Consider the following 13,297-nt stretch of genomic DNA (forward strand, 5'->3'; position numbering starts at 1 on the left):
TCTTAATATCTTAAAGCAACACAAATTTATTATCTGATAGCTCTGGAGGTCAGAAGTCCAATATGGGTCTCCATGGGCTGCGATCAAGTGCCAGCCAGGCTCTGTTCCTTTTGAAGGCTCCAGGGGAGAATCTGTTTCTTTTTCTTTGCCAGCTTCTCTCCAGGCCACCTACATTGCTTACTCCGGCTGCTGCTTCTAGCAACAGAGGGCCCAATCCTTCTCCCCATACCATCTCTCTGGGCTTTTTTCTTCTGTCTCTCTGTTCCACTTACAAAGACCCTTGTGATTACATTGGGTGCAACCAAGTCCAGGATAATCTTCCCATGTCAAGGTAGTTAATTAGCGACCTTAATTCCTTGTCAGCATGTAACCTAACAAATTCACAGGTTCTGGGATATCTTCTGGGGTGCATTATTCTGCCTACCACAACCTGTGATACATTTCAAATCCCAAATAGGGCATCTTTTGGTTACTGAACTGTCTTGGCCCTTTAGGGCTGCTGTAACAAAATAACACAGACTGGATGACTTATAAACAACAGCCATTTATTTCTCACAGTTCTGGAGGCTGGAAGTACAAGATCAAGGCCCTGGACAGCCAGTGTCTGGTGTGGCCCACTTCCTCATTCATAGGCAACTGTCTTCTTGCTGTAGCCTTACATGGTGGAAGTGGTCAAGGAGCTCTCTGGGGTGTCTTTTATAAGGGTACTAATTCCATTTCCATGGGCTCTGCCCTCATAACTTGACCCCCTCCCAAAGGCCCCACCTTCTAGTACCATCACATTGGGGGATAGTTAACATATGAATTTGGGGGGGACACAAACATTCAGTCTGTAGCACCCATGGCTCTCTTCTGCTCCTTTGAATAATCGAGAATTAACAGTTTATGGACTTGACCTTCAAGCCCAATATCAATATTTGTCCCAGAAAGAACCAAGTGGGTGCTGTGGTGATCAGGGTTCTGCACAAATGTGGATGTGACCGAGACATGCAAGGCTCTGGCATCTCTCTGGTTCTGAACCACCACCACAAGGATGTAATTGACCACAGGGAACCATTCCTGGGTCAATATGTATGCCAGTAATGACAGCTGTGTGGCATATATCACCTCATTTATTGCTATCATTGGAGGGTAGGTATTCTCCTCCTCAGGTTCAAATGAGAAAATCGGGATTGAATCCAATTGAGTAACTTGCCTCAGGTCACAATAAGTGACAGAGCTGGGTTTAGAGGATGGGCTTATCTGAGTTCACTCTATGTATGGTCACCTCTGAGGAAACCACTTTTCTTAAAAGTCCTCTCAAATTATTTGTTAGTCTTTACAGAAAAGGCTGCACACATTAGAATTATCTGGTGTGCTTTTATCTAATACCATTGGCCTGCTTCAAATCAATTGAATTGGAATCTTTGGAAGTTGGTTTTATATATATGAATGTGTATGTGTATATATATATAGAGGACCTTAGGAAATGTTGTGTGTGCTGTCCAGACCCAGCTTTGCATATTCAGTACCTTTATCCTCTGCCCAGAACTGACCCCCCTCTCCTGTTCCATGGCTCAAGAGGAAGAGTTGAGCATGTGGGGTTTCTCTAATCCCCTTGGGGCTGCATGGCCTCCATTTTGCTTGTTGGCGGGCTTCTTGATTAAGGCTCTGTCTAGGGGGAGCTTCTCTAAGTGTCCTTTGACCTTGTCCTGACTTAGCAATTGCAGGTGGATCCTTTGCCTGGGCATCTCTGTTTACCCAGGTGAGCAGGGAAGATGGGAAACACCCCCACTGAGTGCAGGAGTAATGTTTGTACTTGAGAGGAATAAAAGTACTTCATTTTCGCTCCTTTACTCCCCTTTTCCTCATTGATTTTATGGTGGAGTAAGTTCTCAATTCTAGCAGAAAATAGTAATTTACAAAGACAATGATTTAAGTTTCTTCCCTGACTTCTTGTTGGTTTAGTAAATTCACATAACACTTTAGAGTGGAAATAACTTGAATGCTTGCCCAGAATGGCAGACATGCACTGTTTTCAGAAAGAGCAGGCAGGTGTGGTGGGGTGTAGCTGAGCTTTAGCCTCCTTTCTTTCATAAGTTTGCTGTCTAACTTCAAGATGATTAACATTCTATGTTTTCACCACAAAAGTGCTGACCCTGGGAGGCGGGTAGGATGCATATAGGACCTACTCAATCTTCTAGGTCAGTATGTTAACATGCAAAATTGTTTTTTCATGGAACACTTCAAAAAATACCAAAGATTGGAACAAATAATATTATAAATCCTTATGTATCCATTGCAAAGTTTAAACAACAATTATTATTTTGATACATTTGCTTTAGAAAAGAGAAGATAATACCTACACAGTTACTGTCCCATAGCATCTTTTTCTGCATCTTTCCCAAAGGTAACCACTCACTTGAACTTGACTTATGTTATTCTCATGGGTGACTTTATGTTTTAATCACAATGTATGAATCCATAGACGGTCGGTCATATTACGATTATTTTGTGTTTTTAAATCAACTATATACAGATGGTCCCTGACTTAATGATGGTTTGACTTAATGATTTCAGCTTTATGATAGTGCAGAAGTGATATGAATGTATTAGAAACCGTACTTCTAACTCTGAATCTGGATCTTTTCCCAGGTTAGCTATACACAGTAGGACACTCTTTTGTGATGCTGGGCAGTTCAGGGAGCCAGTGCCCTGTCAGCTACTCAATCACAAAGGTCAACCACCGATACACTGACAATTCTGTGCCCATACAATCATTCTGCTTTTCACTTTCAGTACAGAACTCAAGGAATTACATGAGACAGTCAACACTTCATTATGAAATAGGCAGGTGCTAGATGCTTTTGCCCAACTGTAGGCTAATGTAAGTGTTCTGAGCACATTTAAGATAGGTTCGTCTAAGATTTGGTGTTTGGTAAGTTAAGTGTGTTAGGGTATTTTTAATTTATGATGGGTTTATTGGGATGTAACCTTCTCATAAACTGGAGAAGATTTGTATTTCCTTTACCTTTATTTTTTCTTTTTGTGACTTGAGAAGTCCTTTCTTGTCCCAAATTCATTAAATTTTGTGTGTGTTCATAAAATACATTTTCCTATATCTGTCTTAAGTACAATTTTGCTCCACTTGATTAGTTTTTGTGAAGGTGTGAGGGAGGAATTTATTTTTTTCATCATTTCTTCAGTAATCCATCCTTTTCTCTATTGATTTATATTACCTATATCACATGACTGACGTCTGTATATGTGGATCCTTCTTATGCTCTGTATTCAGTTCTATTGGTCAAGATGTCCATTTCTATACTAATATAAGATTGTTCTAATTACTGAAACCTCCTAAGTTCTTAGTTACTATTTTTTATTGAGACAGGATACACATGCCATAAAGTTCACCCTATCAAAGGGTAAAACAGTACATTTATGAAGTTTACAAACTGCAATTATCATCACAATTCCAGAGCACTTTTATCACCCCAGAAAGAAACCCTATACCCATTAGCAGTCACTCCCCACTTCCTTCTCCACTCTTCCAATTCCGGTGCTCCTGGCAAGCATGAATCTACTTTCTGTCTCTGTATAGATTTGCTTATTCTGGACATTTCATATAAATGAAGTGATACAATATGTAGCTTTACAAGTTTGGCTTCTTTCGCTTAGCATTTTTCAAGGTTCATCCATGTTGTAGGATATATCAGTACTTCATTTCTTTTTTAAGGCTGAGTAATATTCCATTGTGTGGATATACCACTTTTGTTTATTCATTCATCAGTTCATGGACATTTGGTTTGTTTCCACTTTTTGGCTATTATTATGAATAATTCCATTATGAACATGCCTGTACAAATTCTTGTGTGGACATGTTTTTCATTTCTCTGGATACATACCTAAGAGTGGTATTGCTGGGTCGAATGGCAATTCTATGTTTAGCTTTTTGGGGAACCACCAAATTATTTTTCAAAGTGGCTGTGCCATTTTAAATCCCCACCAATAAAATATGAAGGTATTGATTTCTCTACATCCTCACCAGTGTTTGTGGAAGTTTGGTTTTTATTATAACCATTGTGGTGGGTATGAAGTTGTATCCATTGTGGTTTGGTTGGTATTCTCTAATGACTAATGATGTCAAGCAGCTTTTCATGTGCTTATGGGCCATATGCACATCTTCTTTGGAGAGCTGTCTGTTCAAATCCTTTGTCTTATCATGTGTTTCCATATCTAGTAGATGATCCCTTCATTTTACTTCTTCAATATTGTCTTGCTCTTCCCTTCACTCTTTCACATGAATTTTATTGATGAACTTTTCCCAAAAATTTTTAATGGAACTTGAGTTTATAGATTCATTTGAGAAAAGTTATTTCTGTAAATATCTATAAACATGGCATAAATTGTTAGTTGCCCCCATTTCCATACCAGCTCTGTAATGCGTATCTCCAAATTATTAGCAAGAGAGAGAGATACACTAATAGTTTAAACCACCATTATTTTGGGTCTCTATTATATTCAGTCAAACCCATATCCCACGTAATAAACTGGTGTATCTCTCCATTTACTTAGCTTCTTTAAATACATTCTTAAAATTTTAAAACATTTTGTCCATAAAGGTTAAAACCTTTATGGTTAAGACAAATAACAAATTTAGAACTTTAATAATAACATCATCTGTTAGCTGTATTTCTATGTTCACTATAGTTGTTGTTGTTCTTGTTACATTCATCTTTTCCAAAATCACATTTTCGATATATTTGTTGCTAGTGTGTAAGAACATATTGACTTTGTGTATTGTTTGTGTACCAGTGACTTTACTGAATGTTCTTGTTAGCTCTCTTAGTGTGTCTATAAAAATTTTTAACTTCTCTGCGTTGATCAATATTATCTGGGGGTTCTGACTTTGTTCTTTCTAATTCTTACATTTTAAAATTTATTTTTCTTGTCTTAATGTACTGATTACTATTGACAGGACAAGTTTCTATAGAAGCAGTAATTGCCTAAGTCCTTATATTTTCCCTCATTTTAAAGGAGAAACCCTAATTTCACTATTGTTATGTTTGCTATTTGTTTTTGATAGATATTCTTGTGCTTGATAAGAAGAAATTCCTTTTATTTCTACAAAGAATATTCCCCCAAAATGGGAATTAAATTTTACCATATGCTATGAACTTTTCTTTTTTTAATTTAATTATTATTATGTGGATTATATGGGTATCTTTTCTACCATTAAACCTTCCCAGGATGAAACCTACGATAAAAATTTTTTGGTACAATGCCTAACTTACTTTGCTAATACTTGATAAAAATGTTCTGTGTGCTTATGTTTGTGAGCTTGGTGTATGGTTTTCAGTTCTCACACTGTCCTGTCCAGGTTTGGTATCAAGGGTGTGCCATTCTCATAAAATGAGTAAGGAGCATTTCCTTTTTTTCTGTTCTGAAAAAATTTGAGTAAGATTGAAAATATCTGTTCCTTTGGTTGGTTGATAGAAGTTAACCATGGACTCATTTGAGGCTGGGTTTTTTGTGGATGTATTTGTATATGTGTGTGCATAAATGCTTGTGTGTGAATAAATTTTAAATATTGATTCATTTTTTTTGTCTTACTGATTATAGGACTACTCAAATTTTATATATTTCTTGGACAGTTTTGGTAAATTTAATTTTTCTGAACTATTGTGACTTTACATATTCAAGTGTTCTTACGACATTTTTATAAGAAAATACAAATATTTTCTTATCTGAAAAATCTCCAATGCATTTGTAACTAGCTTCTTTTCTACATTTCTTTATTGGTGGTTTATATGTATGTGTGTAATTTTTCAGTTAATGACTTTTTCTTAACCAATCTTGTCAGGAGTTTATTTTACTTAATCATTTTTCAAAGAATAAGTTCTGGTTTTACTGGTTTTTCTACTGTTTCTCTTTTTTCTTTTATTATTTTTCTACTGACCTTTGAAAGTTCCTTTATTTTCCAGTTTTGGATGGGAGGGAGTTTATTCACTTACTCTTTTCACATCTTTTTGAGTGGGATGCTTAGCTCAGTAATTCTCAGTTTTTCTTGAATTTTAACATATGACTTGTATAGTTTCCCTTAAGTACTGCTTAAATGCATTCTCCACATGTTGGCAAATGGTTTTTTTTTCATTTACTTTCAATGCAAAATATTTTTGATTATTTATTAAAATTCCTTTACTCACCTTTGAATCATTTCCAAACACATGGGAGTTTGAAGGGTTATCTTTTTTGTCATAGATTTTGATTTGTATTATATTATGAGAAGAGAGCCTGGTTATGTGATATTTTTTGATAGGCGTTTGTTAAGATCTGTGAGTCCTAATACTGCACATTCTCTAATTCTTAGGTACAGAGATCTATAGATGTCTTCTGGATCAAACTTGTTAATCCAGTTTTAATCATGAGTTTTAAAACTTCTGCAGGTTGCCTGTTATACTTTTCTAAAGGTTTCTTTTTTTTATTAGGTATTTAATTATTTGTAATACTCTGTAGTGCTATTTTTAAAATATTCTTTTTCAGATTGTAACTCTATTGCCTCAAATTCTTAAGAGTCTAATCTGTTATTTGTGGTGTGTTCTGCCTTTTGCTTATGGTAGAGTTCTCCTTGTAGATTTTGAAACTTTTAATTGGGAGCTTACCTTAGGTTAACCTTTTTCCTTCCATGGATTCCTTGTGGCATCAATGGTTTTGCTTTTTCCAGGAGCCTCAGAATTATCAGTGGTTCAGGACTAATTTTTAAGCTAATTTCTTAACTGAGGAGTTCCTAGAAAATGTGGGTGAAATTGAACCCCAGGTCTGTCTGGGATTTCTAATTTCCAAAGGAGATGTTTTTGTTCATCTTAAATTCAGAGACAGATAAAACTTCTTGTTTATGTGTGTTGATAGATTTTATTCCAGTCTATGTTTTCTAAGAGGGTATCAAGGTTTTAAATTCCAACTTTCCACCTTACGCTGGGTCACACATGATGTTTCTTAGTTTTAAAACTAAGGCTATTATATTATTCCCCTTATGGTGACAACAGTGTTACCAGCTTCTAAGCTATCGCTCTGTCTTCACGTTCCTTTTGACACCTGGAAATTCCCACTATTTTTTTCTTGTGAGACTAACCATATCCTTAAATGATTTAAAAATTGTATTTATCAGCAATTCTTGGTTTTCAAAGCAAGAGGTTTTATTGTTGTTATTGGTTGTTATCTTAGTCTTCCATAGTTCCAGAACTGGAATACATGTTTACTCTTTTAATTGTGAAAGACATTACGTTTCAGGACACCACAGTCAAGCACCTGTTAAAATGTTTCAGCTGTTCATTTTCTGTGGCATTCAATATCCCAACAATATTTTGATGGGCTGTCGTTGCTGTTGGCCTGAAGGAGCTAGTGTCACTGATGGCTTGGTGGTTGTGGAAGTCCTTGGTGGGCACCAGCAGCTGGCAGTGGGGCCCCCGGAGGGAACCTCCAGGCTGTGCTTCTCATAGATGGACAGGTTTTAGCTCTCTCTTAAGACACCTTTCCTGGGGCAAAAAGAGCAGGCCCATGGGGAAGTTTACTTGAACTGCTTTCCTGGTGAAGTCCCCTTTGACTGCGGCTTATAGAGAGACTCTGTTAGATTTTTCTTTACTTATTCCAGAAATAAAGGGCTCTCCCTGATCAAAAGAGGAAGCAAGCAGAATGTCCAAATGAAGGGCCTTCAGAAGAGGATTTTCCTGTTTTTATTGTCTCTCTCTGTTCAAATATACAGATGTCTTATGGGGAAATATACAGAGGCCTTACTAGGCATTTCTTGCTGAATAAAAATGGTCACATTGATGAAAACCCTCTATTATTGTGAAAGGGACAGTTATAACATAGCAAATGCCAAGGAGCTCGGGGACTGTCCCATAATAGCCAGGAGTAATAATGTAGCCATAAAAACTACAATTTCAGTGTTTCCTAGGAGCTAATCTTTGTCATGGTGCTAGGAATCCAGAGATAGGAGAGGTCTTTGTCCTCAAGGAGTTCACAGACTAGGGAGATGAATAGACAATCACTAGAGAATTAAAGGAATGAGGTGATCAATTAAAGACAATTAATGAGTTAGGCTTCATCAAAATTTAAAACTTCGGCTCTCCAAAAGACACTGTTATAGAGAATGGAAGACAAACCACAGATTGGGAGAAAATAATATTAAGTTGTGTATCTTTTAAAGGACTTGTGTCAAAAATAAATAAAGAACACCCAAAACTTAATAAGAAAACAAATAACAAATTCAAAAAATGGGTAAAAGATTTGCAGAGACATTTCACTAAAGAAGATACATGGGTGGAAAAAAGTACATGAAAAGATGCTCAACAGCATTAGTCATTAGGAAAATGCAAATTAAAAGTATGATAAAAATACAACTACAGAGCTATTAGAAGGGTTAAAATGAAAATGACTGACCTTATCAAGTGTTGATGAGGATGTAGAAAAACTGGAACTCTCATACACTGCTGATGGGGATATAAAATAGTGCAACTACTTTGGAGAACATTTCGGAAGTTTCTTAAAGATGATGCATACTTCTACCATATATCTGGCCATTTCACTTCTAGGTATTTACCCTGGAGAAAGGGAAATACATGTCCACAATTTGTACATGAATGTTCATAGAAACTCTATTTGTAATTGCCCCAAACTGGAAACATTCCAGATAGCCATCAGTAGGTGAATGGAGAAACCAACTGGAATACATTCATACAGGGGAGCAGTACTTAGGAATAAAAGGATTGAACTATTGACACATACACGATGGATGAATCTCAAAATAATTATGCTGAGTATGAAAGAAGGCAGGCAAAAAAAGAGTTTGTTCTATATGATTCCTTTAAGTAAAACTCATTCTATATGATTCCTTTAAGTAAAACTTAAGGAAAATGTAAACTGATCTATAGTGATGGAAAACAGACCAATATTTGCCTGGGGATGGAGTTGGGGGAAATGAGGGAGAAAAACTACAGGGATCATGCAGAAACTTCTAGGGGTGTTGGATTTGTTTATTATCTTGATTGTGCGGATGCTTTTATGGGTGTATAACTATGTTAAAATTTATGAAATTGTTCTGTGGAAATATGTGTGGTTTATTATAGATCAACTACACCTCAGTAAGTTTCCTTACAAGTAGAGTAATAATAGGACCCTTGGAAGAGGCAGTTTCAGGGGGCTATCAATAGACAGTACATGGGAGGGTCCCTTACCTGACACTACCTGGAGGTTAGGAAAGAGAGAATACCTGACCTGAACTTAGATTTTGAGTCTCAGGGAAAGGGGCTCAGGAAGGGCAGGAGGGGTGGAGAGCTCTTCATGATGAGGCTACACTAAACGGTTGTAGCATTGCCAGATGCTTCAGCAATGGTTCCAAAGCATGTGAGGACCTAAGAAGAGCCCGGCATGGCCGAAACAGGATGCCTGCAGAGGGAGAGGTGGAGGCGAGGAGGAGAGGAGAGGCAGGCAATGGCCCTCAGACTCCTTTCCAGCCCAGTGCATTTATGAATGCTGACTGTAATATGCCATGTGCTTGTGTGCAGCCTGTCCAGGCATCCCCATTCCTGAATGCCTAGGGTGACATCTCCATTTATGTGAAGTTTGCAATGGAACCACTCCCTGACCCCCTACCTGCCCAAAGTATCCCTCAATGATTTGGGGGCATCTCCAAAAGGGCTTTCACCTCTGTGCTCACAGAAAGTCTGCCATGTTCTTCCTTTCTTTTCCAAGACACACCTTTTGATGTCTACTGTCCAGCAAGCTGACCCATTCTTTTTCCTGTCCCAGTTCTGGAGTTCTGTCCACTGGGAGACCTCCAGGGTTCAGACCAAGCTTCATGAAATGCTGTTTGTGTCTAAAGCTACCAGTTTCAGGTACTAAAGCAGGGAGAAAATCTTGTTGCTCATCTTCATTGTGTCAGCTTAGCTAGGCAAGAATTATCTTTCACAGAATTCCCTTTTCTCTATAGGTTCAGATTTGCATTGCTCACAGGAGATATTTTGTGTGAGATTTGGAAGGCAGGAGTGAAGCTGCAGTCATGCCTTTTTCACTATGATGGCTGCTTGCTCACATTTGTGACTGACCTACTGTCTGACTGGGGCCACTCCTAGGTCTGCTGCACCTGCCCATCCTCAACCAGGGGCGAGTGCAGCTTTGTGGGAGGGGGTCGCTGTCTCCGGCACAGGCACATTGCCCGGGGAAGCAGGGTTGCAGGGATGGGATGTGGGTGCCCGTCCCAGTTTGTCCTTGGGGGTTCCAGTTCTTGCTGTTGCCACATCCAGGTTTCCTTTCTAGTCTGGTTGATTTATGGCAATTTCAAGTTCAGCACCGACACAGGCAGTGACCTCCACTGTCTCCCCGAGTTGTGTATGTCTAACACCTGTAATAAATGCCTGTTCCATGTCACTCATAGTTGCCTTACTTCTCTGACTGAACCCTAACTAAGACAGGTCTCCCACCCAGCTTTGTGCTAGCTGGGCCCAGGAGCAGCTCAGCTTTGCCAAAACCTTTATATAAAGACCTCTCATAAAAGCCAAGTGTCCGATACCTGATCATCACCTTTGTAATCAGAGACTCAAACCTCAGGGCGGAAGGAAAAGAGATGCCAACACAAACTTTCCATTTTGCTGTCTTATCCCAGCCCCACGCCAACCAAATACCTTCTTTCTCCCCCAGTTAATAAACGCGAAGGCTCCCTGCCCTTCCATGCATGTGAACAGATGTTATGTGCGGGTGTGAGGGCCGGTGGAGGGCTGCCTCGCTCCCCGCACCAGCTGCCTCGGCCGCTGCAGACAGCTCCCAGCGCCCTTGAGCCGGGATGAACTCCTCCCTGAGTCTTTGATTCTCCTGTTCAAAGAGTCCCAGCAACTTGACCCTTTCCTCATATGTCTTTGTTTTCACTCATTTCCTTTCCGTGGTGCTTTGCCAGAATTCTGGGATGGATTACCAGGCCTCCATAAAGATCTAGTTGACTCGGGGAGCAGGGCGACAGAGAAGTGCAATTTCATGGTTTTTATGTGCTGTGGTGTAATACTATATCCGGTCAGCTTGAGTCTACAAAACCCCCAGAAAGTGAGAAAATCCTAAGGATAGGCGAGGATGGACTAGATAAGGGTGGTTAGAGGACCTGAGCCCATAGCTGCCCAAAGCTTCACTCCTCCGGCTTGAGTCGGATCCTGGGCAGGTCTCTTCCTGTCTTTCCCCTGTAGTGAAGGTCCTGTGCACTCACGATGTTGCCTTCTGCTCCCACAGGACGTTGTGACTATGATGAGGAGAACAGGGTCCGAAGCCCGTAAAGCTGTGTAACCTGGGCCAGCCACTTCTAACCCTGACTGGTCATTGTCACTCCCTCAGTTGGGCTACGATTCCTGTGTTTATGTCAGAAACCAACACAACTTTCTGGCTCTGCCACCAACTCCCAAGACTGTCACTCAGTGAGCTCGACTGTGACATGGAACCTATATGTGAAAAACAACCAAAACGAACCAAACACTGCTGGTTATCCTGATGATAAGCCAAGTTTGGAAGCACCTGATCTGGTGAAAAGGAAAGAGCCTTACAAGTTCAGGGGCTCTGTCTGCAAAGCCAAGGGGAGTGGAAGCAAACTGTCAGAGAATTCCAGCACAAAAACACACTTTCATTAGAATGAGTAACTGTTTCTGAGATATTTGGGTGGGAAGCATACTGGCCAAGCAAAAATCTCACTACTGAATAGGTCCAAATTCAGACCAAGCATCTGGGAAAGGGGACAGGGGTAGCAGAGTGAGCCAAGAAGAAAGAAGTGCATTTTCTGGACTCTCTTACTCCCATCAGGGCCACCATACACTCTGAATGTGCTGGGAGTCTCTTCGCTTTATATACGCCTATTGCTAATAAGGTCGCTATCCCATGTGCTCCCATTTTTGACATGGAAAAATGATGCCTGTTTCTTAAAATACATCAGGCTTTGGCTAACCATGAAAGAAAAGATTTTGGGACTTGCCATTTGTTTTGGATTTAAAAATGTTACTGCATCTTAATGTTATGCATTTTATTTATTCTTTTTTTAACTGACATATAGTTGACATACAATATTAGTTTCAGGTGTATAATATAGTGATTCAGCATTTATATACATTATGAAATGATCACCAGGGTAAACCTAGTTACCATCTGTCACTGTACAAATTTATTACAATATTATTCATTTTACATCCCTGTGACTTCTGTACTTTAGGAATAAGGAAGGTTGTACCTATTTCTACCCTTCACCTATTCACCCATCCCTCAATCCCCTTCCCCTCTGGCAACCACCAGTTTGTTCTCTGTATTTACGAGTCTGAGTCTGTTTCTGTTATGTTTATTCATTTGCTTTTTAGATTTCACATATAAGTGAAATCATGTGGTATTTGTCTTTCTCTGAGTTATTTCACTTAGCATAATACCTCTAGATCCATCCACATTGTTGCAATGGCAAGATTTAATTCTTTTTTAGGGCTAATATGCAATTAAGGTCTCTTGGGATCCATGTGGCCTTGGACACATAGAGTCCATGTTCTCTAACCTGCTCAGCCGAAAGAAATTGGCCACATCTTCTTTAGCCATTTATCTATCAATGAACACTATATTACTTCTATATCTTGGCTATTTTAAATAATGCAGTGAACATGGTGGTGCAAATATCTTTTTGAATTAGTGTTTTCATTTTCTCTGAATAAATACCCAGAAGTGGAATTGCTGGATATGGTATCTATGCTTTTAGTTTTTTGAAGAACCTTTATACTGCTTTCCATACTAGCTGCACCAATTTGCATTCCCACTAGTACACGAGAGTTCCATTTTCTCTATATCCTCACCAACACTTGTTATTTCTATTCTTTCAATGCCAGCCATTCTGACTGGTGTGAGGTGATATCTCATTGTGGTTTTTGACCTACATTTATTTCCCTGATGATGCGTCTCTTCATGTGTCTATTGGCCATCTCGATGTCTTCTTTGGAAAAATATCTACTCGGTTCCTCTGCCTGTTTTTTAATTGGATTGGTTTTTGGTATGGAATTTTATGAGTCCTTTATCTATTTTGGATATTAGCCCCTTATCAGATATAGCATTTGAAATTCTCCCACTTAGTAGGTTGTCTTTTTGTTTTGTTTGTGCAGAAGCTTTTTAGTTTGATGTGGCCCTGCTTGTTTATTTTTGCTTTTGGTCCCCTTAACCGAGGAGACAGATCCAAAAACATTGCTAAGACTGATGTCCATCATTACTGCCTATGTTTTCTTTCAGGAATTTGAGTTTCAGGTCTTACATTTAGGTCTTA

The sequence above is a fragment of the Manis javanica genome, chromosome 7, assembly GCF_040802235.1.
Source record: "Manis javanica isolate MJ-LG chromosome 7, MJ_LKY, whole genome shotgun sequence".
Classification (NCBI taxonomy): Eukaryota; Metazoa; Chordata; class Mammalia; order Pholidota; family Manidae; genus Manis; species Manis javanica.